The 24,175-nt window shown below is 48.6% G+C and overlaps 1 protein-coding gene across 1 annotated transcript in view; it reads left to right on the forward strand.

Annotated features, from left to right (window-relative positions):
* Positions 1 to 24,175, forward strand: part of TMEM132B (transmembrane protein 132B) — a 2,267,570-nt gene that overhangs the window by 906,035 nt on the left and 1,337,360 nt on the right. The window lies entirely within an intron of this gene.

Consider the following 24,175-nt stretch of genomic DNA (forward strand, 5'->3'; position numbering starts at 1 on the left):
CCTGCCCTCCTTCAGCCCTACCCCATCGCTACACTGCCCTCTTTCCTCTCCATCCCGTCTCTATCATTCCCTCCTTCCTCTCCCCCTGTCTCTATCCTGTCCTCATTCAGACCTAACTGTCTCTATGCTGCCCTCCTTCACCCCTAGCCCGTCTCTATCCTTCCCTCCTTCAACCCTACCCCATCTCTATCCTGCCCCTATTCAGTGTTACCACACCTCTATCCTGCCCACCTTCAACTCTGCCCGTCTCTATCTTTCCCTCCTTCACTCCTACCCATCTCTATCCAACCCACCTTCACCCCTACCATGTCTCTATCCTGACCTCTTTCAGCCCCACCCCATTTCTATTCTGGCCACCTTCACCCCAACCACATCTCTGTCCTGCCCTTCTTCACCCCAACCACGTCTCTATCCTGCCCTCTGTCAGCCTAACTGTCTCTATACTGCCCTACGTCAGCCCAACCGTCTCTATTCTGCCCTCCTTCAGCCCTACCCCATCTCTACACTGCCCTCCTTCCTCTCTACCCCATCTCTATCCTGCCCTCCTTCTGCCCTACAATGTCTCTATCCTGTCCTCATTCAGACCTAACTGTCTCCATTCTGCCCTCCTTCACCCCTGCCCCGTCTCTATCCCACCCTCCTTCACCCCTACCATGTCTCTATCCTGACCTCTTTCAGCCCCACCCCATTTCTTTTCTGGCCGCCTTCACCTCAACCACATCTCTGTCCTACCCTCCTTCACCCCAACCACGTCTCTATCCTGCCCTCTGTCAGCCCTAACTGTCTCTATCCTGCCCTACGTCAGCCCAACAGTCTCTAACCTGCCCTCCTTCAGCCCTAAAGTCTCTATCCTGCCCTCCTTCCACCCTACCCCATCTCTACACTGCCCTCCTTCCTCTCTACCCCGTCTCTATCCTGCCCTCCTTCTGGCCTACAATGTCTCTATCCTGTCCTCATTCAGACCTAACTATCTTCATTCTGCCCTTCTTCACCCCTGCCCCATCTCTATCCTACCCTCCTTCACCCCCAACGTCTCTATCCTGCCCTCCTTCAGCCCTACCCCATCTCCACACTGCCCTCCTTCCTCTCTACCCATCCCTATCCTGCCGACCTTCAGCCTTACCCCATATGTACACTGCCCTACTTCTTCTCTACCCTGTCTCTAGCCTACCCTCCATCAGCCCCAGCCTGTCTCTTTCCTGCCCTATGTCAGCCCTACCCATCTCTATCTTGCCCTCTTTCAGCCCTACCCCATTTCTATCCTGCCCTCCCTCTATCTTACCCTGTCTCTATCCTGCACTCCTTCAACCGTGTCTCTATCCTGCCCTCCTTCAGCCTTACCCCATCTCTACACTGCCCTCCTTCCTTTCTACCCCGTCTCTAGCCTACCCTCTGTCAGCCCAACCCTGTCTCTATCCTGCCCTCTGTCAGCCCCGCCCCGTCTTTATCCTGCCCTCCTTCAGCCCTACCCCGTCCCTATCCTGCCCTCCTTCTTCCCTACCCTTTGTCTATAATACCCTCCATCAGCCCCACCCCGTCTCTATCCTCCCCTCCATCAGCCCCACCCAGTCTGTAGCCTACCCTCTTTCTGCTCTATCCCATGTCTATCATACCTCCTCCCTACCCCGTCTCTATCCTGCCCTCCTTCAGCCCTACCCCGTCGCTGTCCTGCCCTTCTTCACCCCTACGTCTTGATCCTGCTCTCCTTCAGCCCTACCATGTGTGTACCCTACCCTCCTGCAGCCCTACCCTGTCTCTACACTGACCTCCTTCCTCTCTACCCTGCCCTCTTTCAGCTCTACCCCGGGTCTATCATACCCTCCTTCCTCCCTACTCTGCCTCTCTCCTGCCCTCCTACCTCCCTACCCTGCCTCTGTCCTGCCCTCCTTCCTCCCTACCCTGCCTCTGTCCTTCCCTCCTTCCTCCCTACCCTGCCTCTGTTCTGCCCTCCTTCCTCCCTACCCTGCCTCTGTCCTGCCCTCCTTCCTCCGTACCCTGCCTTGTTCCTGCCCTCCTTTTTTCATACCCTGCCTCTGTCCTGCTCTCCTTCCTCCCTATCCTGCCTCTGTCCTGCCCTCCTTCCTCCCTACCCTGCCTCTGTCCTTCCCTCCTTCCTCCCTACCCTGCCTCTGTTCTGCCCTCCTTCCTCCCTACCCTGCCTCTGTCCTGCCCTCCTTCCTCCGTACCCTGCCTCGTTCCTGCCCTCCTTTTTTCATACCCTGCCTCTGTCCTGCCCTCCTTCCTCCCTATCCTGCCTCTGTCCTGCCCTCCTTCCTCCCTACCCTGCCTCTGTCCTGCCCCCCTTCCTCCGTACCCTGCCTCGTTCCTGCCCTCCTTTTTTCATACCCTGCCTCTGTCCTGCCCTCCTTCCTCCCTATCCTGCCTCTGTCCTGCCCTCCTTCCTCCCTACCCTGCCTCTGTCCTGCCCTCCTTCCTCCGTACTCTGCCTCGTTTCTGCCCTCCTTTTTTCATACCCTGCCTCTGTCCTGCCCTCCTTCCTCCCTATCCTGCCTCTGTTCTGCCCTCCTTCCTCCCTACCCTGCCTCTGTCCTGCCCTCCTTCTTCCGTACCCTGCCTCGTTCCTGCCCTCCTTTTTTCATACCCTGCCTCTGTCCTGCCCTCCTTCCTCCCTATCCTGCCTCTGTCCTGCCCTCCTTCCTCCCTACCCTGCCTCTGTCCTGCCCTCCTTCCTCCGTACCCTGCCTCGTTCCTGCCCTCCTTTTTTCATACCCTGCCTCTGTCCTGCCCTCCTTCCTCCCTATCCTGCCTCTGTCCTGCCCTCCTTCCTCCCTACCCTGCCTCTGTCCTGCCCTCCTTCCTCCGTACCCTGCCTCGTTCCTGCCCTCCTTTTTTCATACCCTGCCTCTGTCCTGCCCTCCTTCCTCCCTATCCTGCCTCTGTCCTGCCCTCCTTCCTCCCTACCCTGCCTCTGTCCTGCCCTCCTTCCTCCCTACCCTGCCTCGTTCCTGTCCTCCTTTTTTCATACCCTGCCTCTGTCCTGCCCTCCTTCCTCCCTATCCTGCCTCTGTCCTGCCCTCCTTCCTCCCTACCCTGCCTCTGTCCTGCCCTCCTTCCTCCGTACCCTGCCTCGTTCCTGCCCTCCTTTTTTCATACCCTGCCTCTGTCCTGCCCTCCTTCCTCCCTATCCTGCCTCTGTCCTGCCCTCCTTCCTCCCTACCCTGCAGACAGCGTATGTTTTGTACATAAAACTACTCATTATGTGTCTGTTGAACATCGGTCAGTACTATTTTGACTTTGCTTATGTGATTTGTTAATTGTTAGTTTGTTTATTTGTGTAATTTTACATTTTGGTTTCATTCTGTGTGTGTTTATTTTTAATGATTTGTATAAGCTACATCACTCTTGACTTCGGAATGAGGAACACCTATAGTATGGTTTACAGGCAGGCAGGTAATGGGTATTAGGACATGAAACCAATGACTTTTGTTTCATGGGATGTGAACAAAAGGTCGTTTTGGCGAGAATCTGGAGAAGTAAAGGAGATATTGTGTTTATTCAGGAAACTCACCTAATTGAACAATCTGAGAACTTTCTAACCAATTCTAGGTGTACACGAGTTCTATCCAATTGTTATGATTCAAATTCACGGGGAGTTGCCGTACTATTTAGAAGGGAACTATCTGTAAAGAGAGAGAAGATGGTGAAAGATGAAGGTCCTTTACTATTAACAGACATGATGTAGGATGGGGGGAAATGATAGTAGGAGTTATCTACGCCCCATGCTCACAACTGTGCAATTTTATGATGGGTTGAGTAAGCTACTGAATGAAATGCATGGTGATAATATCATTTTCGGCAGAGATTTCAGTTGTGTGCTAAATAGCAAATTAGATAGAATAACACAATGCAAATTCATGTGCAAAGGAATAAGGGGACAATTTCATAATTTTATCCAAAAATACAACCATGTAGACATATGGCGAGAAATGCACCCAATGGGAAGAGAATATAACTTTTACTCACAGGTGCATAATTCACACTCAAGAATAGATTACCTACTCATCGGTGATTGGTTGGTTAATCAAGTAACGTGCTCGGAGATTAGGGAAAGAGCAATCTCAGATCATGCACTGATAGAAATACAAATGACACTTGTGGAACTAAGGACCAAAGCAACAAGGTGGGGACTGTAAGCAGGAATGCTTGGAGACTCAACAGTCACTGCAGGGCTAAAACCTTTATTAATGGGTATTTTAATGAAAACAAAGAGACGGCTGATATAAATATAGTCATGGACTATTGTGAAGTTGTAACAAGAGGAGAACTAATTAGTAGATCTGCTCAAACTAGGAAGAGGAACATAGAAAATATAAAAAAAATTAGAAGAGGAGGCTACAAAATTGCAAAAATGTATGCAAGATGTGATACAGAAACATCAGAAGGGAAAACTAAAATAGAAGCTGCTATTGAGGTCAGTGAGGTACTTGAGGCAATAAAACAGCTTAATAGTGGGAAATCACCATGGCCGGATGGATTAATTCCTGAATTTTTAAAACTTTTTGGAACTCAATTATCACCAATACTATGTGAGGTGTTCAGTGATTTTTAATTGACAGGGACACTATGTGAGTCAATGAAGGAGGCCTTAATGATTGTAATTCCCAAACTGGACAAAGATCATCGACATTGTGGTAACTACAGACCAATATTATTTTTAAATGTTGATTTAAAGATATTTACTAAAGTATAGTCAAATAGACTGTATGGATGCATGGGAGGCCTAATTGATGAGTCTCACGTAGGTTTTACACCTGGGAGATTTGGTTATGATAACATTAAAACAGTTTTGGATTTATTGGGAACACATAATAATAAGGTGTCAGACTCACTGTTAGCCGTTTTTGAGGTGGAGAAAGCTTGTGATAGAGTCAACTCGATATTTTTAGAATATATGTTAAAGAAAATGGGATTTTGACAAGTTTTCATACAGGCAGTAAATTGTAATCATTGGGAAATATCGGCAAAAGTTCAAGTTAATGGATTAATATCAAAAACATTTCCATTATCAAAAGGTACCAGGCAAGGATGCCCTTATCACCTTTCTCAATTTAATGTAGCCCTAGAATCATAGGAAGCATATATCTGGCAATGTTAAGGAACAAAGGGAATCCAAATAGGACTGAACAAAAGATACTATCTTATGCAGACGATATGACAATACTTTCAAATCCTTCTGCGTGTGGCCCGGTTCTAAAAGCAATGTTCAAAGAAGTAGGGACATTGTCAGGACATGAAATTAATTGGGATAAGACATAAACATTCCCTCTTTCATCTGTATGTGATAAAGATGTGTTTGATTCTTGGAATTGTAGATGGTCCCTGAATGAAGTGAAATACTTACGGATACCTAATATCAGGGATCTAAATAAATTGTTCAATTAAATGTTGAAAAGATAATAGGAAACATTTTAATCAGTATAAGGAAATGGGAAAGGCTAACTTTGAACTTGTGGGCTAAGATAAATGCAATAAAAATTGTATTATTGCCAAAAGCATTATATATGATAGAATCTCTCCCTTTGCCAATTTCCAAGAAAGCTTTATAGAAAATTGAATAGGTTTTTCTGAATTTCTTATGGGGGATTGGTAAATGGCCACATATTCCAAAAAATATCTTATTACATGAAGTTCAGGAGGTGGGATTTGGATACCCAGATCTTTTTAAATAATAAAGAGGTTTCTTTCAATAGAAAGCATCACACAATTTTAATAAAGAGGATATAATAAGTCCGGTATGGTTGAAACTAGAAAGGGATACTTGTAAACCTTATGCTTAAGATAGTTAATATACAATGGAAAATGTATCGGTGGAAAAACATGAGATTGCAGACAATAGTGGCAGCTAAGAAAGCTTTGGTAACGTGGTTTATGGAAAATGATCAACATATTGAGATAAGTTAAGATGTTTCGATTTGGCATAATCAGGCACTTCAATTACAAAACAGAAGTCTACATTGGCATAGCTGGATCAAAAAAAGGTATTCTAAGAGTGAGTGCTATTTTAGAAGGAAGTAGGACACTACGTTTTGAGGAAATACAATGTAAATATAGTTTAAATAGGAGAGAATTAAGCCGCTATGTAGAGTTGTGATCCTTGCTGAATCAGAGAATTCATATGCTGTATAGAACACAGACCAGAGATTTGTGAATGGTTTTATGGGGCGGAACAAGGGGTATCCACTTATGTGCATGTCATGTCTATGGAGTCTGATTATGTACGTTCCTGGATACAATTGAAAGAAGTCTGGTCGAATGACATTAATTTGGAAATAACTGAGGAAGAGTGGGAGGAATTACTCAGAGTAATCCCTAAGGCAAATATGGGCATGTGTTTGAGGTCAATAAGACAACAAGTAGTTGGGTGACTTTATTGGACCCCAGAAAAAATGCACAAACTCAAGTTACTGGATGATGATGTGTGCTGGGGTTGCGGAAAGGATAGGCGGACAAAGTCCCTGTAATCTTACTCTGGAGCCGCTCGCGTGTACATAGTTTCTGGAAGGAGGTTTTAGGTTGAGTAGGCATGGGTCTAAATATAACTATTCCTAGGTCAGCTGCGCACATGATTTTATTGTCACGTAGTGGAAGATGCTCATTTGCAAAGGAATATGGTGCATGGGTTGATACTGCATTGGTGGTTGCTATCAAGCGAATTCGTAGGGTATGGAAAACCAGGAAAAAGCCTATTACGGAGGACTGGATGGTGGAGATGCAAATATCATCAAAATATGAGAAAGTATTACTATTACATGAGGATCGTGACAATCTATATCCTTCATTATGGAATCCTTTCAATAGCTTATATGAGTGATTTTTTTTTGTTTTGTTGTTGTGTCTACTTTGTATTGTGTGTGCCAATTAGTTACATTTTATAGTGGATACAATATGTAATTAACATTGTTGGGTTAGGAGTTAATTGCATAAGGTTGTTTGAAGATTAAATATAGTCCGCTCTTATTGTGTTAATATGGAATATTAGTATGATTTAAGTTTTACATTTATGTAATGTCACTTATATCCATATGTATTGGAAACACATGTTTGTTATAAACATTTTATATACAAAAATACAAAAATAAAAAACAAAAATAAACACATGCATTTGGTTGGAACTCAATGCATCTGAGTGGCATCAGACATCAGTCATCGCCCTTCGAAATATCTTAACAATCAATTTGAATGTAATCCCCTGGGAATTTAATACCGACTATCAAATTTCCAAACTAAAAAGAAATAGCACTGGCAAAAAAACAAAACAAAAAACAAGAACAGCGAAGAAATGTATATTAGACATTAATTTTTGACAAAGATTAAAAACAGTCAATTATTTCTAATTACTGCTTCCCTGAAAATCGGTTTATAGATTCTCTAATATGTCAGTAAGGAGTCACGTGTATTTAAAGCAGCGGAGCAGCATCTCCCCGTCTCTATATTCCTCAGTGAAGGTTTTATTCTTTCTGGGGATACTTCTAGTCTCGTTGTAATTATCTTTTACTTTTTGAACACTCTGTCTGTGTAACCTCGCTCTTTTACTTGTTAACCTTTACCTTTTTTCAAGTTTGGTGAAGTTCAATCAAAGCACATGAATTGTTAATAGTTACTCTTTTCTGTTGATACGTCATAAGTGTTCTCTAAAGTATTAGTATGCTGGTGCCACTGTAACACCAAGTGGCACTCATTGTGGGCTTATTTGGACTTGAAATTCATCACCATAATCCCTCCCAGAAAATACCTATTTGCTTCCATATTTAATTTCACAAACTACATATCCCACAATGCACCGTTTAACAGTTCTCATTACCAGGCTATTTCTATGCAGCAGTCTTAGAACTACCACCCCCAGAAGCCCTAGAGAACAGTGCTGCTTTTACTTTCCCAGGTCCAGAAAGTGAGGCGGCAGGTTAACGTGTGGTGCTCCTGGTGCTGCTAACGAGCCTGCTTCAGCACAGCGCAGGTCTGTATTCAGGCAGCTGCCTGCAGTAGCGCAGGGTTCCTGCAGTGAATTCTCTGCCAGACCCTGGTGCTTTAAACCATGGATTTCTGCTGTTTCCTGCTGTTTTCAAGGCCTACTCCAGTGCCCGGCATTCACTGCCCTGCAGCCCTTCTACTCTGCCTGTGTGCCAATGCATTCTGCCCTGCAGCCTTACACTGCCCGCCCTAGAGCCCTGCTCCCTTACCTGCAGTCCTCTTTTTCTTGTCTGCATCCCCTTGTTCTCTGCCACCAGTTTTCTTGTTGCCTACCTGCAGTTCTTTGCCCTGTGCCCATACTCCATGTTACCTGCCTAGCTTCTTTGATTACAGTCCTTAGTTTCTTGTTAACTGCCTTCAGACCTGACCTTCTTATTCAGTCCTCAGTACTCCTTGTTTCACATCTGCAGTGCAGACCAAGTCATTCCAGAGCTTCTGTCCAGAGTTTCCCGGTTCTTTATCTGCAGTTCATTCCGCTGTTCCTTGAGTCCAGTTCTTAGCTTCCAGTTTGCCTTTCCAGTTCAAAGTCCCCTTGTGCTTAGTTACCAGTCTTCTTGCTTGCTTTTAATTCCTGTTCTCTGTGCTGGACCTTGCTCACTTTGACTTCTAGTTCTTCCCCTGGATATTTCTGTGACAGTTCTTGTCCGCACTTGTGCTTGTGTAATTCCTTTTTTCAGAGTTTGCCTGCTGGGTTACCTAGCAGGCAACCTCTGCCCCTTTCCTTTGTCGCGTTTCAGTATTGTACCTTGTGCCGTATTGTTAACGGTGTGTTGGTTCCTGTTTCAGGAGGCAGTCACTGTTTGTTTCCATGTTCGCACCATAGGGGTGCAGACACAGAGGTCCACTCCTGCTGCTCCATTCCGTGAGCACTCACAGTGGGGCCCTGTACCAGTAAGCAGCTCAGAAGGCCGGGGTTTGTTCTGACCTTGTGGGAAACCCTTCTCCTATTCTGCGTGCACCCCGAGTGGGACCATAGCGTGTTAGTTTTACTTGTGTTCTCTGCCCCTTTCTTTTCATTGCATTCGTTGCCCATTCATAGTTCTTGCCAATCCTTTCTTGTTTGCAGGACTCCTTACACTCCTGTGACTTGTTCACTAATCTCCCCTAGGCTTTGGGGGCTTGTATCTGCCCCCAGGCCCCTGAGAAGAAGTGTCAGTATGGCTGTTCCACATTACTCATTTACATGCACCTGCCTGATATTTCATGCTGCTTATGTATTTCTCTATTTGTGTTTCCATTTCAGTTTTCCATAATTTCGTATATTTCCATGAGTGTGATCATTTTTCAGTCGTTAACCTGCTATAAGGAAAGCACAAAGAGAATTATTAGAAAGTGGGTGTTATTATGCTGTATAGTTTAGTGTGTGAATAACCTAACCTCTCTGCTTACCTTCTCTTTGGCGTGATAGAAGTTACCGCGTGGCAAATGGCATTTTCGCTGGTTGCTGCAATTTTAAATTGCATTTGTATACCCGATATGGTAAACATAGAGGTAGGACTACAGACATTCGCAAACATGATAGCCAATCCATTGTCACGTGACCTGGCAGCTTTACTACTGTTGCTTAATGGGCCCCCCGAGGAATGCTCTGCCCAAAGCCCCCAGAGATCTGCTGGCGGTGCAGTATAGAGACATGGAAACGTCTGCAACCAAATATATGTTCCTGCCGGAACTGTTGCTGGTGTATGAAACAGACCAGGGGGGTGAATTAAGCTGAACAGAGCTCCAGAAAGCCGTTCCATGGAGGCCCAAGGATCCAAGATCTGCGCACAAGCCAGGGATGAGGGCTCCCTGTATCACAGATAAGCTGCACTTCAGGAGCCTCACGAAGAACTCAGTGATTAAATCACAGGCTCTGCGGGGAAACTGCCTGAGCCTCGCCTCCGCACACAGGCAGGGCCCACATGAAAACACAAGTCTTGCACAGACATTTTACTTCTGTGGTGGCGTGTGCCTCACTCTCTTATGGTTTTCTTTTTGCATGTGTCTTTCCCCCTTTTTCCTTCCTTCCGGGGACTGCTGGCAACGCATGCACAAGCTTCGGTATGGAGCGCGTACCTCTGGGGGATAGGCGCACGCACACACGCCTTACCTCACCCTGCCCACTGTCCTGATGGGATGGTGGCACAGGGAAATGTGGCTCCTCTCTGCTCCTCCTCGCCCGGAGACACCGGCAGCTGCCAGCCAGGCCACAGCGCTTCTTGTTTCACCGACATTGGCCCGGTAGTCCACTTGTTTCGCGGCTGATGCCGCCTCACCTCCCATGCGGGCCAACACTGCTTCTTCATCTCTACTCGGGCACCAAGTAGCCCCTCGGCAGCCCGCACCTGAAGGGGCATGGGGGCACAGACCTCCTCGTCGCCAATGTGGTGTCCCGCTCACCGGGCAGCAGAGCGGGACACATGAGATGCTGGGATCACCAGGCACGTCAGTAAGGCCGCAATCACACAGCGGGCCGGACCACAGGGTGCACCCTGCAGGGTATGGATCACCAGCCCCCTCCACAGTGCTGGGGGCACCCAGCAGATCTCAGCCTCAGCCCTGTGTACACGGACGCTGAGCCAGAGTTGCTGCTTCCCGGGTCTCTACTGCAATGCCTGCACATGCATGCAGAGGCCCCTTTTATTGCCATGCATGACTCGTATTCTTAAAGGGGCAACACGCCCAAGGTAAAGGGGCGACACACGACAGTGTGTGACAAGTCCAGCGTGCATTATATGCTCGGAAGGTTTCATGCTTGAATCGCTGTCACAGACACATTTCAAACAGCAATCATCGGGACTCCCCTGCCCCGCAGCGGCACTAGATGCGGTCCCCGGAGTAGATAGGGGGCTGGCCACATCATTCCGACTACTCCTCCACCCACCCCGCTGCCCCACAAGGAAGGGGCATACACGTTTTTATGGGAGGGCAAAAGGGGCACTTGCCCAGGTCCCCCACCCTGGTGGGGTACCCCAAGGCTGCCTGATCTGAAGAAGTAAGATTCCATTGTTCACCAGTCTTAAATAGCACACGTCAGGACATTTAATGGGGAGCTCCTGAGGCTCTAAACTCATTCTGTTTTTACAAGTGCATTCTGCCTTGATGAATTCATCATGTATGGATTTCTGTGTTCACTGTGGTATACATAGTTTGTGTGTTCCTTAGAGCACAACTCTGTGGCATTCTTTCCTTCGTGCGGGAATTCTGTTGATTATGTGCAATAGGCAAAAGTGAAATGCATACTGATAAATTGAATGCCACAATGGTTCAGAAGTTAGCTCAGTGTGTGAAGCACCCATTGCCGAGATGTGTTCATATGCAAAATTAGAATATCACATTCCAGAAAGGCTGGCTGAGCCTTTCCTACGTCTGAAGGTTATAAACCTGCCTGCATATGTACTTGGTTTTGCAGAACATCTGCTATTATCAGTAATGTACCTGCACCAGATAGGGGTTGCTATAAAAACAAACATATAATCTGTATGGTGAAGGTCTAGAAATTGTTTTTTTCAAATGGGGTGTTGTAAAACCTAGGCAATCTCCTCCAACGATGGCATAAACTGTTAGTCCAAGAGGTGAATAAGTATCCAAATTCAAGACCATGGAACTAATGCATTCATGCTTGTATCCTGGATTTGCCAGCAGACGATGCAGTGCTTCTGGGAAAATCATCTAATATATTTTACATTGCTGTGCTGTCTGTGAGGTTTGCCTTCTTGCATGCTGCTGGTATAGTTTAGCCCATTACTTGATCTTTCTTCTTATGTAGGCCATTTGGGTGGCAGGGTTGGTAGACAGAAGGGAGCAGACCAGATGTTGCAGGCGTCAGGCCAGCATATTTTAAGGTCTGCTTGTTTGACACAAAAAAACGCTTGCTTTTTGGTAAAAGTCAACAGTTTTTAGGCACGTTTATAAATGAAAATGTCACAAGCAATTGTTTTGGAAGTATTTAAAGCTTTAAAATACAAAAGACAAACCCAGATGAAATCTGTTAAATGGTATGCTGGTACTTATATACTTTCCTAGATGATGGAGAGAATGAAGCTAGAACCATTCCCAGTTTGCATAACACCCTTCTATAATATTTTGTTTACAAATGGTCATGTTTGGTAATGTGATTTGTGTACTTTCCAAGTTCGTTTTATGTTTTAGTTCTTGGTAAGAACTGGAAAAGAAATTGTTCAAATGCACACATTGCAGAGTTGGCACACATCATAGCTTCACCCCTTCACCAATGTGTGATCCTGGGCATCTCATTTAATCTTGTGTTGCCTAACCTCTCAATATTGCCAGCCCTTCAGAGTGATTTCCTTCTCATGGCATGATCTTCATAAAAGACGTATTCATGGGTTCACTCGCTAAAGGGTTGCTTTGACTTTAATAGTGATCATATTTATATCGCACACCACAGGCATTTGTTACTTTGATATCTAATGGCAACACTATTTGAAAACCATATTCCACTTCTAATCTCAGTCTGTCTGGATAAAGACACCTTCCTGGTAGCTTCTAATCTGCATCCACTATCCATGCTACGCTATGTGTAGCGTTCTCCTTCCTTCCAACGGGTCTCCTCTGTCAATGCATGAGCACTTTTGGATTCTGTGAGGCAGCTAATGTGAGTTATCTGTCTATTATGGGTTACATGTACCTTTTACATACAGTCCTGCATTAATACTACAGGCTGCATACGTTCCAGGATGATATTGATCAAAATTATCCTGTATGTACTAGAACAGTAACCTCGTCATAGACTGCTAATATTGGTCTTCAAATGCTACTTGTTTATCATTCTGATTAGAGCAAGAATGAAGAGGGTTAGGGGACTTAAAGGGAGTAAACATGCTTATTATGCTGCAAGACAGCATATCAACCTGTAGGTTGTGAGCGCGACGGGTCGGGGGCGTGACCAGTATTCTTGATCCCTTTATTCCTTTGGTTTGGTGAAGGGGGGCCCAAAGAGGTCTGTGCCCAGGGTCCCAAAAGTGCTTAAGATGGCCCTGGGAAGGGGGGTGTCCAGAGACATCCTATACAATATAGAGCGCATGGAACACAAGCTCAGGGGGGCACCTTCTCCAGATAGGGGGAGACCCCTCAGCCAGCAATCATCAGGTCCAAGCTCGGCCTTCACAAACCCTGCACACAACACCCCACCAACACACTGCACTGCTCACTTTAGCTATTCTATAATCTTTAGAAACCAGCCATGCAAAGTGACAATGTGACACACGCAAGCTACACAAAGTGCTCTCAACTATATTGTAATGAAGGCCCAGTCTACGAAACTAAATTAAAAGATCCGGGCGGGCAGATATGCATGTGAGCGCTCAGCAACGCAACAAGAAGGGGCTGCCTATGAAGCCCCCCAGATATCACTTGCAAATGACCTGAGCAAAATGCCAGGCCATATCTGTCCCCAGCAGCTCTTGTGCTCCAGAGCAGCCCACAAGAATGCGCGGCCCACATGACGCTACATTTCTTAGTAATGTGGGATGTTTTAACCCATGCATCCAAGCCCTACCACAGAACTGTGCATTACTGGCATTGAAAACATCATGATGGCCAGAACTTCCCAGAAAAGGCACAGGGAAAACATGAAAAATAGGTTGCCATCCATTTTTGCCTCTGTTAATGTTAATACAAGAGACCATAGACAAGCCCTATCCTTTGGCTACACACAGAGCAAAAACCAGTGCAAAGAAATATGGTGCTGTTCAAAATCTGAAATGTATTAATTCAAGACAGCTCCCAAAAAGGGGTGCAGTACCGGCGCTCGACACTAACCGGCGCTAGCGGTCTAAACTCTGACCGGAGGCCTGTCTTTCAGGAGCTGACAAGGAACCTGAGTTAGCTGGAAACTTCAAAGCCTTGCTGGTTAATGAGAATTCTTAACACCTACTGTTCCCAGGCCCCAATTAAAAGTTCAAGAGGCCTCTGTCCATGGGAAGCATTCACACCTGCCCTTACCAGCAACAGCACAAGGAGATCACAGGTTTCTGTTAACCGGATGCAGATTGGCACCCTGCTCTGCTGACCTCAGTCAACACAATACACTCTTCAGCTGAATAGGATATGCTGATTTGAGGTGTAATTCTCAACAGTTGCTCTGGGGGAAGGAAGACATTTGATCTCTGAGTCAAGCCAAGCTCCTGGGGGCGGAGCCAGACTCAGATGTGAATTCCATTAAGGGCAAATGTATGTTTATTAATTTGCTTATAAAATATTGTATTTCCTGTACAGAAATGTACAATTTGGAGATTCTTTATATGAAAAATGTACCTACAATTTGAGACTAAGCTCAACTCTGTGTGCTGTTCTGAGACCGAACCCTGCGATTTATCAATCTTGCAGACACTGGGTTTATGCTAGAGACATGATCACTTATATTAATATGCTCAGGGAGAGGGTGCAGGTCTGTGTAAATTTCTAGGAAAAACCAATATGGCGAAAGTCACTAAAAAGCACAAAATGTTGTCGTTTCTAAACCCAAGCTCGACCTTAAGCAATCTGTGATGTGTACATGTAATTACAATGACGTGTGAATCTGGGAAACCTGTTATTTATGAAAAATTCATTTTCTAAGTAAAGGCAAAGGGGCATTTCTTCAATAGATTGTAAAATGGTAGCACTGGATGACTCACAACTCTGTTCCCCAGTCAGGCGACAAAGAATTTCCTAGCCTATCAGGATCCTCAGAGGGTTGGGCATAGAAAGTCAGCCTTCCCACCCACTTTCACAAGACATATAAAGACCCACTGCAACCCAGGTAGGGACTCACTTTCCACTTTCTTGCGAAGCGCTTTGCCAGACCAGACAATATCCAGAAGGACCATAGACTCCAGATAGACTCCAGAACTTGAAGCAGAGAGGCATGAACCAAAAGCTGAATCCTTCTCAGCAGGCCTCAGAAACCAACCACCTAACCAAACTATTCAACAGCCGGGCTGTGCTGTTCCGCTTCAGGCTAGAACTTTTGCTGGAACCAGAGACCCAGACCAGACCGCGGTGCCAGTACCAGACCCAGGAAGCAGAGCTGTATCCCAACCGCAGACAAGACCCAGACCAGACCGCTGTGCAGAGCCAAGAACTTTTGCCAGAACCGGAGATCCAGACCAGCAGAGCAGAGAGAACCGCAGCTAAACCTGTTGACCAGATCTGTGACGAGGCCCATTCCTTCCAAAATTAGGAGTGAGTATCCAGCCAGAGATGTGCAAAACCAATCTCTTAGTTTAAAATAACCTAAATCAAACCCTTTCAACCTATTTAGAACTGCATAGAAATCGTGTGTTCATTCTGTGATTTCAAACCTGTGAAAGTGTCATTTGTAATTTGAATCTTACTTTATTTTTGAGAATCTACCTCCACGAAATTTTCTGTATCTTTTGAACCGCAAGATTAACTGTCATCTTAAAGCTAAGAATCTAAGCTTTCCAACAAGCCCAAAACCGACTTTCTACTCTTTATAGTTTTTGCATAATCATGCGCTCGACGCACTCGGAAAAAGTGCCGCGAATTGCAGTTTGAATCAAATTTCTCCACCTGTCAAAATCGCTGTCTTTTGCTTGCAACGGCTGAAATCAATTTTCAACCTGATAATCCCTCATGAGTCACTGATAGTGTTGACCTGAACCAATCTTAAGTAGCTATCACCTACCCTGAATATCCTATAGGGAATTAAAATCATTTTTAGCATATTTTCACTTCTTTGCAAATCACATTTAAAGTATTTTTGCCTGTGTTTTAAAATCATCCCTGTTGCTCTCAGCTTGCTAGGGGGGAACTGAATTGGAACTGCATTTTATTGTATTCCTGAAAATTGTGTGCTCCTCTTCCATCTCCTTATATTGCATAGTGGGGGAGTGAATTGTCAAAAGAAAAATTGATCATATTATCTCTGGTGGAAACCATCTCAGTTATTTCTGTGCTGCATTCTTTTCCATCATTGCATTTCCTTGAAACCATAAAACCATTCTCAGCTACTTTATCCTCTCTATACTAACTCCTAAGTAATTAAAAAAGTGTGCTAGTGTAATATTATCCATTGTTGATCACTGTCATATTCATAAGTGTGCTATCAATTATTAACTTATTTATAAAAGTGTGATATATATCTTGTTTAATTTTTCAATAAATCTTTTAACTTGCAAAACAAACCTACTTCTTGGGTCAGTGAGGTCAGGGGGATTTAAAGAGAGGGGTGCTATACAAGTGTTTATCATCCAGATTCATGAACTAGTCAGAAAAATATATAAATGAGGGCTTTCATTGGGCATCCCAGACTAGGCACTGACTTAGTTGGAGTACTGAATTGAAGTCACTTAACAGTAAGACCAAGTAGGCGCCGTCCGGGTCCTGATTGGGATGGACCTGGATTTAATGGAGAGTGCGGGGATCAGCAGGGGAATCAGGCAGCGAGAAAAAGATTGCTGTGACTGAGAAGCAAGGATCGACTAGAAAATATCACCAGCATAGCTATGAAAGCTTAGCGGGGGGACCCTCACTCTGCACCCCCCCTGTACATAATAATAAAGCAATGATACTAAGGTGTAAACAGCTCATAATAATCCAGACAGAAACAGTTGCAAAGTTTGGAAACGTCAGATCGCTCTTTATTAGAGCACTGAAACCAGGGCGGTCCAAACCTCATCAGTAAACACGATTATATTCAGGGGGTGACCTGTTCCACTCCCCGTCAGCCATTTTGGTTTTCATGAATGCCAGTCAGTCTTGCAACGGAGAGTTATCCAAGAAAAAGTTATTCCCAAATCACTACCATCGGACCTGAAAAGGAAAAATGATACCTCACCCGCACTATATGCATTATACCAATCCCACATTCTTCCAAGCATAAAATGGAACCCCATGGGCACCGACCGGCCTCTGGATCAATGCCTCCACCAGTACCCACTGCAGGTGCAAGAACAAAGGAGGGGGAGAGTGGGACTCAAAGCGGGAGGGGGGCTGCAGTGACAAAGAGGATGAGCAACCGCAGCCCCCTCCTTATATGCACTCCCGGGGCCCATGGTCGGATGTGCAGGACCCTGGGGACGCCCACTTTCTCCTACCCGCGGGGAGAAGAGGTGCAGGGGCGGTAGCCAGAGGGGCAGCCCGCTATGTGGGCTGGCCGTCTAGTGCCCCCTGCGGGGGCCGGGCCAGCCTCTGAACGGTCCCAAAGGCGCGCAGAAAGGAGGTGGGGGGCTGAAGATGACTGTTGAACAGAATAGAGGAATGCGTCGAGTTCTGCGAAACCCCTGAAAAGGATGGGTTCAGACTGAGGCAAAGGGCATACAAATACTTGTGTCCTCTGTGGGGATCCAGGTGAAGCAGCCTAAGGCGTCTGGCTCACACCGATGTCTGACACCAATGTCTGACAGTTGCCACGAGTGCATGACTCAGAGTGCTGAACACTGTGGCCCCCAGCGACAGCTGGATGAGAGTAGGGTGGCCTCGTCCCTCTTTCCAGTTTCCGCTCTGCCTGAAAGCTCGGTGCAGCCTGAGATCAGTGTCCATCCAGTGGGAGCCGCAGATATGACCCTGGATGATCAGATCATGGGATGGGTTACATGGTTCATGGCGGGGAGGCAGAGCTGAGCCATCAAGGCCAGTCCTCTACCTCATGACCAGTGTCTTCCAGGACATGGACCTTTCCTCAGGTGGAGTGGGACCCTCCTCTGAAAGGTGAGGAGTCTCAGCAGGTCTCCTCCTCTTCTGACCCGTGACAGCTGCCGAGATCTTCTCCTCTTCTGACCCGTGACAGCTGCCGAGATCTTCTCCTCTTCTGACCCGTGACAGCCGCCGAGATCTTCTCCTCTTCTGACCCGTGACAGCCGCCGCTTCTCCCTGGCCGCGTGGGGTCCGGGGCTGGAGGCTGGCTCCTACATCTGGTTATAGGTTTCCCACAGCACTCTGTGGAATGCCAGTTTCCCACTCTCTTACCAGGTTTACTTATGCCGAGATGCACGCGCTTATATACCATATACAGTGCTGCTATTACACGAGTGCCGTGTAAAGGAGAAGGGTTGTTATATATATAGTCTGAGTCTAGACAGAGGTCCTGTTTAGGTGAAGAGGCTGGCCACTGTGTGCACAGAATGGGGTTGTTACCCCCTGGATCCCGAGGCGGGGTCACTGCAGCACGTCATGGCCTGCTCCTATGCTTTTCTGCTTATTCATGGCCCTGTCTGCTGTCAACACCTCTGAAGCAGTTCCCCAACACGTGACGGTCTTTCATTGGCTGTCACGCCTTCTCTTTCAGCTTCTTGGCCAACCACTGTCTGCCATTGGAATTCCAAGCTTCTCTTAGCCAATAGGAGACAATCACGTTTTAACCAGCTCCCCTTCTGAAAAAGACTGGAAACGTTCCTCTTGGAAGCATGCCCCGAGCTGGAGCCCTGATTATCAAGATGTCTGCAGTCGTTTTACCTGGCATGGCCACCTCCGGTATTCCTCCTTTCCCCATTGCACCACCCGGCCCGGTTGAAGATGTGTGGGGGCCTATTTCAGCATAATGGTTGGGGGCCCCCCTTCCTTAGAGCAGAGAACAGTTTGAGGCTCCCTTGGGGTGCATACATTGTAATGGAGACAAAGATAGAAAGGGGGTCTTTAACTGTGGTTAAATGCCCACTGAAAAGCTATACATCATTCTTTGTCAGCAATTGTCTATTGTGGAGGAACCAGTGTTCAAAGGTGATAGTAACAACCAGATGGAAGAGACGTCCGGAAGGGCTCCAGCAAACGCAGCTTGTAAGGTGAGTGCTGCAAAACGCAAATCTAAAGCCCCAGAATGAAAATAACATACACAGGAATGTCTTGCCGTGTTATAAGACGGCTGACTGGCAACATGCGGGTAGTTGCTCGAGGCCCCCCTGTTGCTCGAGGCCCCTTTGAAATGAAACGTTTGAAAGGCCCTGACGCTGCCCCTGTATACCAGCCAGTCTCTCTTGATGCTCCCTTTCTGTTTGAGGCACTTGTGATGCACAGTTCAGCACTTTTGACGTAGTCTGGTGTTCACTGTTTGTTAATCACGTGTGATATATTTGTCATATGCTTTTATGCTCAGCCCCCCTCCTTGCATTTTACTGATCTGGATGCTCCTGGAGCCAATGCAAGATCGGACTGCCAGTCTCTTTCCCACCTACTCGGGGGTGGGGGGGGGGCTCTAGAAAGCGGCACTGCCCATGGTTGGCGCCTTATACCGACCTGATGAAATAAATAAACTCTGTCAGAACTTCTCTCAAAGCTCCTCGAGACTTGACTGCCTGTCATTGGCTGCCGAACCTTCACTGCTGTTTTTCTGTTACTCAGTCTTCCATTGGACTGTTTCTTGATAACGACACCGCCTCATTGCCTGTTGAAGGTTCTGTTTCAATGTCTTGATGCTCAAATGTTTTTTCTGTTGACTCTGACATTTTGAGCAATATTCACCGAAGAGACGCTCTGGATATGCACTCAGAGTGGTTTGAAACAAATGAGAAAAACCCAATGAACACCGGCTGATAAAATAAACAAAAGGACTACAACTTGTAGGGCTTGTTGGGGGTGTGTCCTGGCCCTCATGCGGTCCCGTAAGGCCCCAGCCTGTAAGGACCACACTCGACACACGTCCTTACAGTTCGGGCTTCCCGGTCGCTCTGCCGCAGCCGGAAACGCCCCGTTTATTTATACAGCATGAGGCGGCGTGCAAAGTCACGCCGCTGCATGCGCGTCCCGTCACGGGGCAGCGCCACACTCCTCCTTTTTCGGGTGGACACACAAATGCTTTAAATATACACTGCAAACCACTAAAACAATTAACTATTACATTTCACGCCACACTTGCCCAAAACCTCTTTAATGTCAGCCACCCGGATCCCCTCACTCAGGTTGACCAACCAACTGTCCCAGCACGTATTCACTGAGGTAAGCGGGTTTCCCTCGCCCAACCCTCTGGGGGTACCTCCCGCTTACCTCCGGCACGTGAAGTCCTTCTGTAGACGTCCCCCAGACAGGGGACTCAGGTGTGCTGGAGGAAACTCCTCCTTCTTCCGGTACCTCCATTAAGTCTGGCTCCAGCAGCGGTTCAGTTCTTGGATCACCCAGTTTCTTAAAATAGATGACATTCCGGGTGACGGCAGATCTTCCGTCAGAGGCCGTCACCATGGACCCCTTTACAGCCACAACATCCAATGGCTCCGGCTCATAGGGGAGCGAGAGCTTTCCATGGGGGTGTCGATTACGGATGAGGACTTCGTCCCCCGGCTCAAGCCGCTGGGGGCAGAGACCCCTTCGCATGTTCTCCTGCTCAATCCTCATCCACCGGTCTACCTCGACCTGTTGATTGTCAATCACCCCGGGCTCCTTCTCCCCGACCTCGGGTAGTAGACCCCTGGGGCAGCGTTTGAACAGGGCCTCAGCCAGAGCCACCCCCGTGGATGCATGTGGGGTGGTGCGGTACACCCGCAGGAACTGGTATAGGGCTCGTTGGAGTGGCTGTCCTTGTCCTTGGGCGATCCTGAATGTCTTATTGAGCGTCCGCATCAGTCTCTCAGCATCTCCATGTGCCCTGGGCCACAACAGGGACACCTTCCTATGCTGAACCCCGCAGCTCTCTATGAGTTCAGAGAACCGCTCACTCTGGAACGGTGACCCGTTGTCTGAGCACAAGGTGTGGGGGAACCCATGGGCCGCGAACGCTTTCTCCACGGCCACGACCACGTGCTCGAAGGCCACCGACTCAACAAACTCCACCTCCGGATACCGTGAATATTCGTCGACGATTACAAGGAAATGGGTGCCTATGGACATTGACCCAAAGTCTGCATGTTCGACCTCCCAGGGTCGCGTGCCTCGGGGCATTGCTTCGATGGCCGGCTCTCGCTGCAGAGGAGATGCCGCCTGGCACCATACACAGGCCGCCACAAAGTCATCGACTCTCCGCTCAAACTCGGGGAACCAGACCTTCAGCCGCAGCCTGGCCTTGGTCTTTGCGGCGTCCTGGTGTCCATGGTGGGCCAAGGTGATCACATCCTTTACTTTGGACTGGGGGACCACTATACGGCCACCTCGGAGTAGCAGGCCCGACGCTGAGAAGGACAAATCCTCCTTGACCTTCCATAGTTGCTCAAGTCCTGGCTTGGCCTCCTGGGTCCGCCCCGCCAAAGCTTCCAGGACAGACTTCCAGGAGCCCTGCTGCATGGAGTGATTTAGGATCTGGAAGCACTCGTCCTCAGCAGCTGCCGCCTCCAGTTCTGACAGGGGCATTGCATTCGGCGTGGCCGCCTCCACCACCATTCGGACGTGATCATCGGCCTCCTCCATACAGGTGTCATACTCATCTCCCCCACGCACTCCCGGATGTCTGGAGAGATAGTTCGCCGCATTGTTGGCCCCCGGCCGATACACCAGGGTGACTCCATACTCGAGAAGAGCGAGCATCCACCTCTCGATTCTGGCCGGTGGTTTAGAGAATGACCCTGCCAGAATGGGAAGCAGGGGCTTGTGGTCTGTCACCACCGTCACTGGAAGCCCCAAGACATAGAGCCGAAAATGTCTGCAGCCCCAGAGGACCGCCAGCGCCTCACGCTCGATCTGTGAGTATCTTTGTTCAGTTTCTGAGAGCGCTTTGCTGGCGTAGGACACTGGCCGGATACTCCCGTCCCGGTCCACCTGGGTCAGCACGGCACCCAGGCCAAACGGACTGGCGTCCACAACGATCTCTGACGTCAGCGCCGGGTCGAAGAACGCCATGGTGTTCTCAGCTGTCAGGGCGCTCTTAATGTCCTCAAAGGCCGCTTGCTCGAGCGGGCCCCAGTGCCAGGCTGACTCCTTCTTCGTCAGAGCCCTGAGTGGTTCAGACCTAGAGGCGAGATTTTGGATGAAACGCCCACAGTAGGTTACCATGCCAAGGAAGCTCCTCACGTCAGACACCGACTCGGGGGGCTGTGCCTTCTTAATATCATGGACTTTCCTCGGGTCCGGCGACACCCCCCCCCTTGAAGACAAAACCGAAGAATTCGATGGAAGGGCGCAGGAACTCACATTTGTCCCTGTGAAGGGTGAGGCCTAGTGATTGCAGTCTCTCAAAGGTCTGCCCCTGCTTTCTCAGATGGTCCACCTCGGTCTTTGCGAACACCAAAATGTCATTGCTGATGTTTAGGACACCCTCCAGATCTGCGAGGGCGCCCTGAATAATATTCTGAAAGACCTCTGCAGCCGATGACACCCCGAAGCTCAGTCTCTTATACCAGTATAGTCCTCGTGAGTGGTGAATGTGGTGATATACCTGGACTCAGGATGGAGGACGACCTGATGATAGCCCGCTCGGAGGTCTAGTTTGGAAAAGAACCAAGCCCCTTGTACTTCCGCAATAATGTCATCGATAGTGGGGGTGAGATGCCGCTCCCTCTTAATGGCCTTGTTGGGCAGTCTCATATCTACACAGATCCGGACAGAGTCAGGTTGTTTGGGCTTCCTAGCCACAACAATCGGGGACACCCAGGGGGTCGGGCCCTCCACCTTCTCGATGATGTCGAGATTCACCAGGTTGTCCAGCTCCTTATCAACCTGCTCCCTCAGATGAAACGGTACCCTGCAGTGTTTCAGGGCGATGGACTGCACAGAGTCATCGATGTGCAACCTTACCGGGTCATCGGTCATCCTTCCAATGCCATTGAAGAGGGCGGCATACTTGTCGAGCAGATCATTGATGTCCTCGAGGTATACTGAGTATGCGAAACTGACAATTCCAAGAGCCTCGGCGGCAGCACAGCTCAGCTGAGTGTTGTTGCTTATGGGCGTCACATAGAACCGGGCTTTGATCTGCAAGCCCTCATGCTCCACCTTCGCCATGAAGGCACCGTCCAGCAGTATTGGTTCCAGTCCTCCAAATGCAAATATGCTGGCTCTCGGCGTGAGTAGCTTTGGGGGCGAGTCGAGGGCATCATAGTGCCCCCGGACCATCACATTGACCGAGGCTCCCGTGTCCACCAGCACCGGCACCGGCGAGTGATTGACCTCCACCACACACCTTGGTTGCCTCCTGTTCTTCCCCTTCAGGATCCCCACACTGGAAACAAAGACATTTTTTTCTTCCTCTTCCTCCTCGGCCTCGTCCACCTGGGCATCCTCCCCGCCCTGGTCCACCTGGGCCACATTTGGTGGGTGGTTTTGGTGCAGGACCCACGTCCGAGTCGGGCCTCTCGGCACCATCATGGGCAGGGCTGCCTTACACACCCTTGAAAAATGGTCAGGCAGGCCGCACCTACCACATGTCCTTCCAGCCGCCGGACACTCCGTCGGGTGGGGGAGGTCATACCTGCACTTCTGGCACGATTCCCCCGCTCTCCCTGCTCTGTCACGGGTCCCACACCAGGCCTTCTCACTCCTCTGCCACCACGCCACATGGCACACACCTCCTCCGACTTTATTGAGCGGGACCCCGACTCCATCTTGGTTGCCCGAGCCTCTGCCACTTCATGGCACCGGCCTAGTTCCAGGATGCGGGGTAGAGTGATACCCGGCTCTCTCAGGACCTGCCTCCTGAGTTTGCCCGAGGAGCACGCCTGAATTAGCATCGTGCGATTCATGTCCTCCGCGTCTCCCCACGCACAGCCCAGGGAGAGGCGACGTAGGCGACCATAGAAGGTGTCCAGTGTTTCATCCTCCTTTTGCTTGGCCGACAGCAGGACAAATCTTTCATAGTCCATGTTGGAAAGGGGCAGAAAATGGGCCAGGAGTGCCGCCTTGGCCGTGTCGTAAGAGCCATCCCCTGCAGGAAGCGACTCAAAAATCTCCTGGACCGAAGGCCCCGCGGAGTACAGCATAGTTGCCACCCTGCTGTCATCATCCGTCACCTGGGCGGCCCTGAAGTGCATATCGAGGCGCCCAACCCACCTCCTCCATCTGGGCCCCATGCTGGATGGTGGGCCCGAGGCGTCAAATTCGGGGATTGGCTGCAGGGCTGCATGGGAACGTGCTTGGGCCATGATAGGAAGCCCTTGCTGAGCAACTGGCTGTACCACCGCTGGCCCCTGAGGCACAGGAGCTTGACCACCTACTTGGACTTGAGGGGGTAGCTGTGGAGCCGCCACTGGGTGTTGCACTGGAAGCACCGGAACCTGAAAGACCTGCTGTTGAGCTGCCGCCTGACCACCGTCCTGGGGAAGCTGTGCGGCTGCAGGGAGCCCACTGCCTTGATCGTCAGAGTCACTCATGGGCTTGCGCGCAC

Source organism: Ambystoma mexicanum, chromosome 10 (genome assembly GCF_040938575.1).
Source record: "Ambystoma mexicanum isolate Mex_15411 chromosome 10, UKY_AmexF1_1, whole genome shotgun sequence".
Classification (NCBI taxonomy): domain Eukaryota; kingdom Metazoa; phylum Chordata; class Amphibia; order Caudata; family Ambystomatidae; genus Ambystoma; species Ambystoma mexicanum.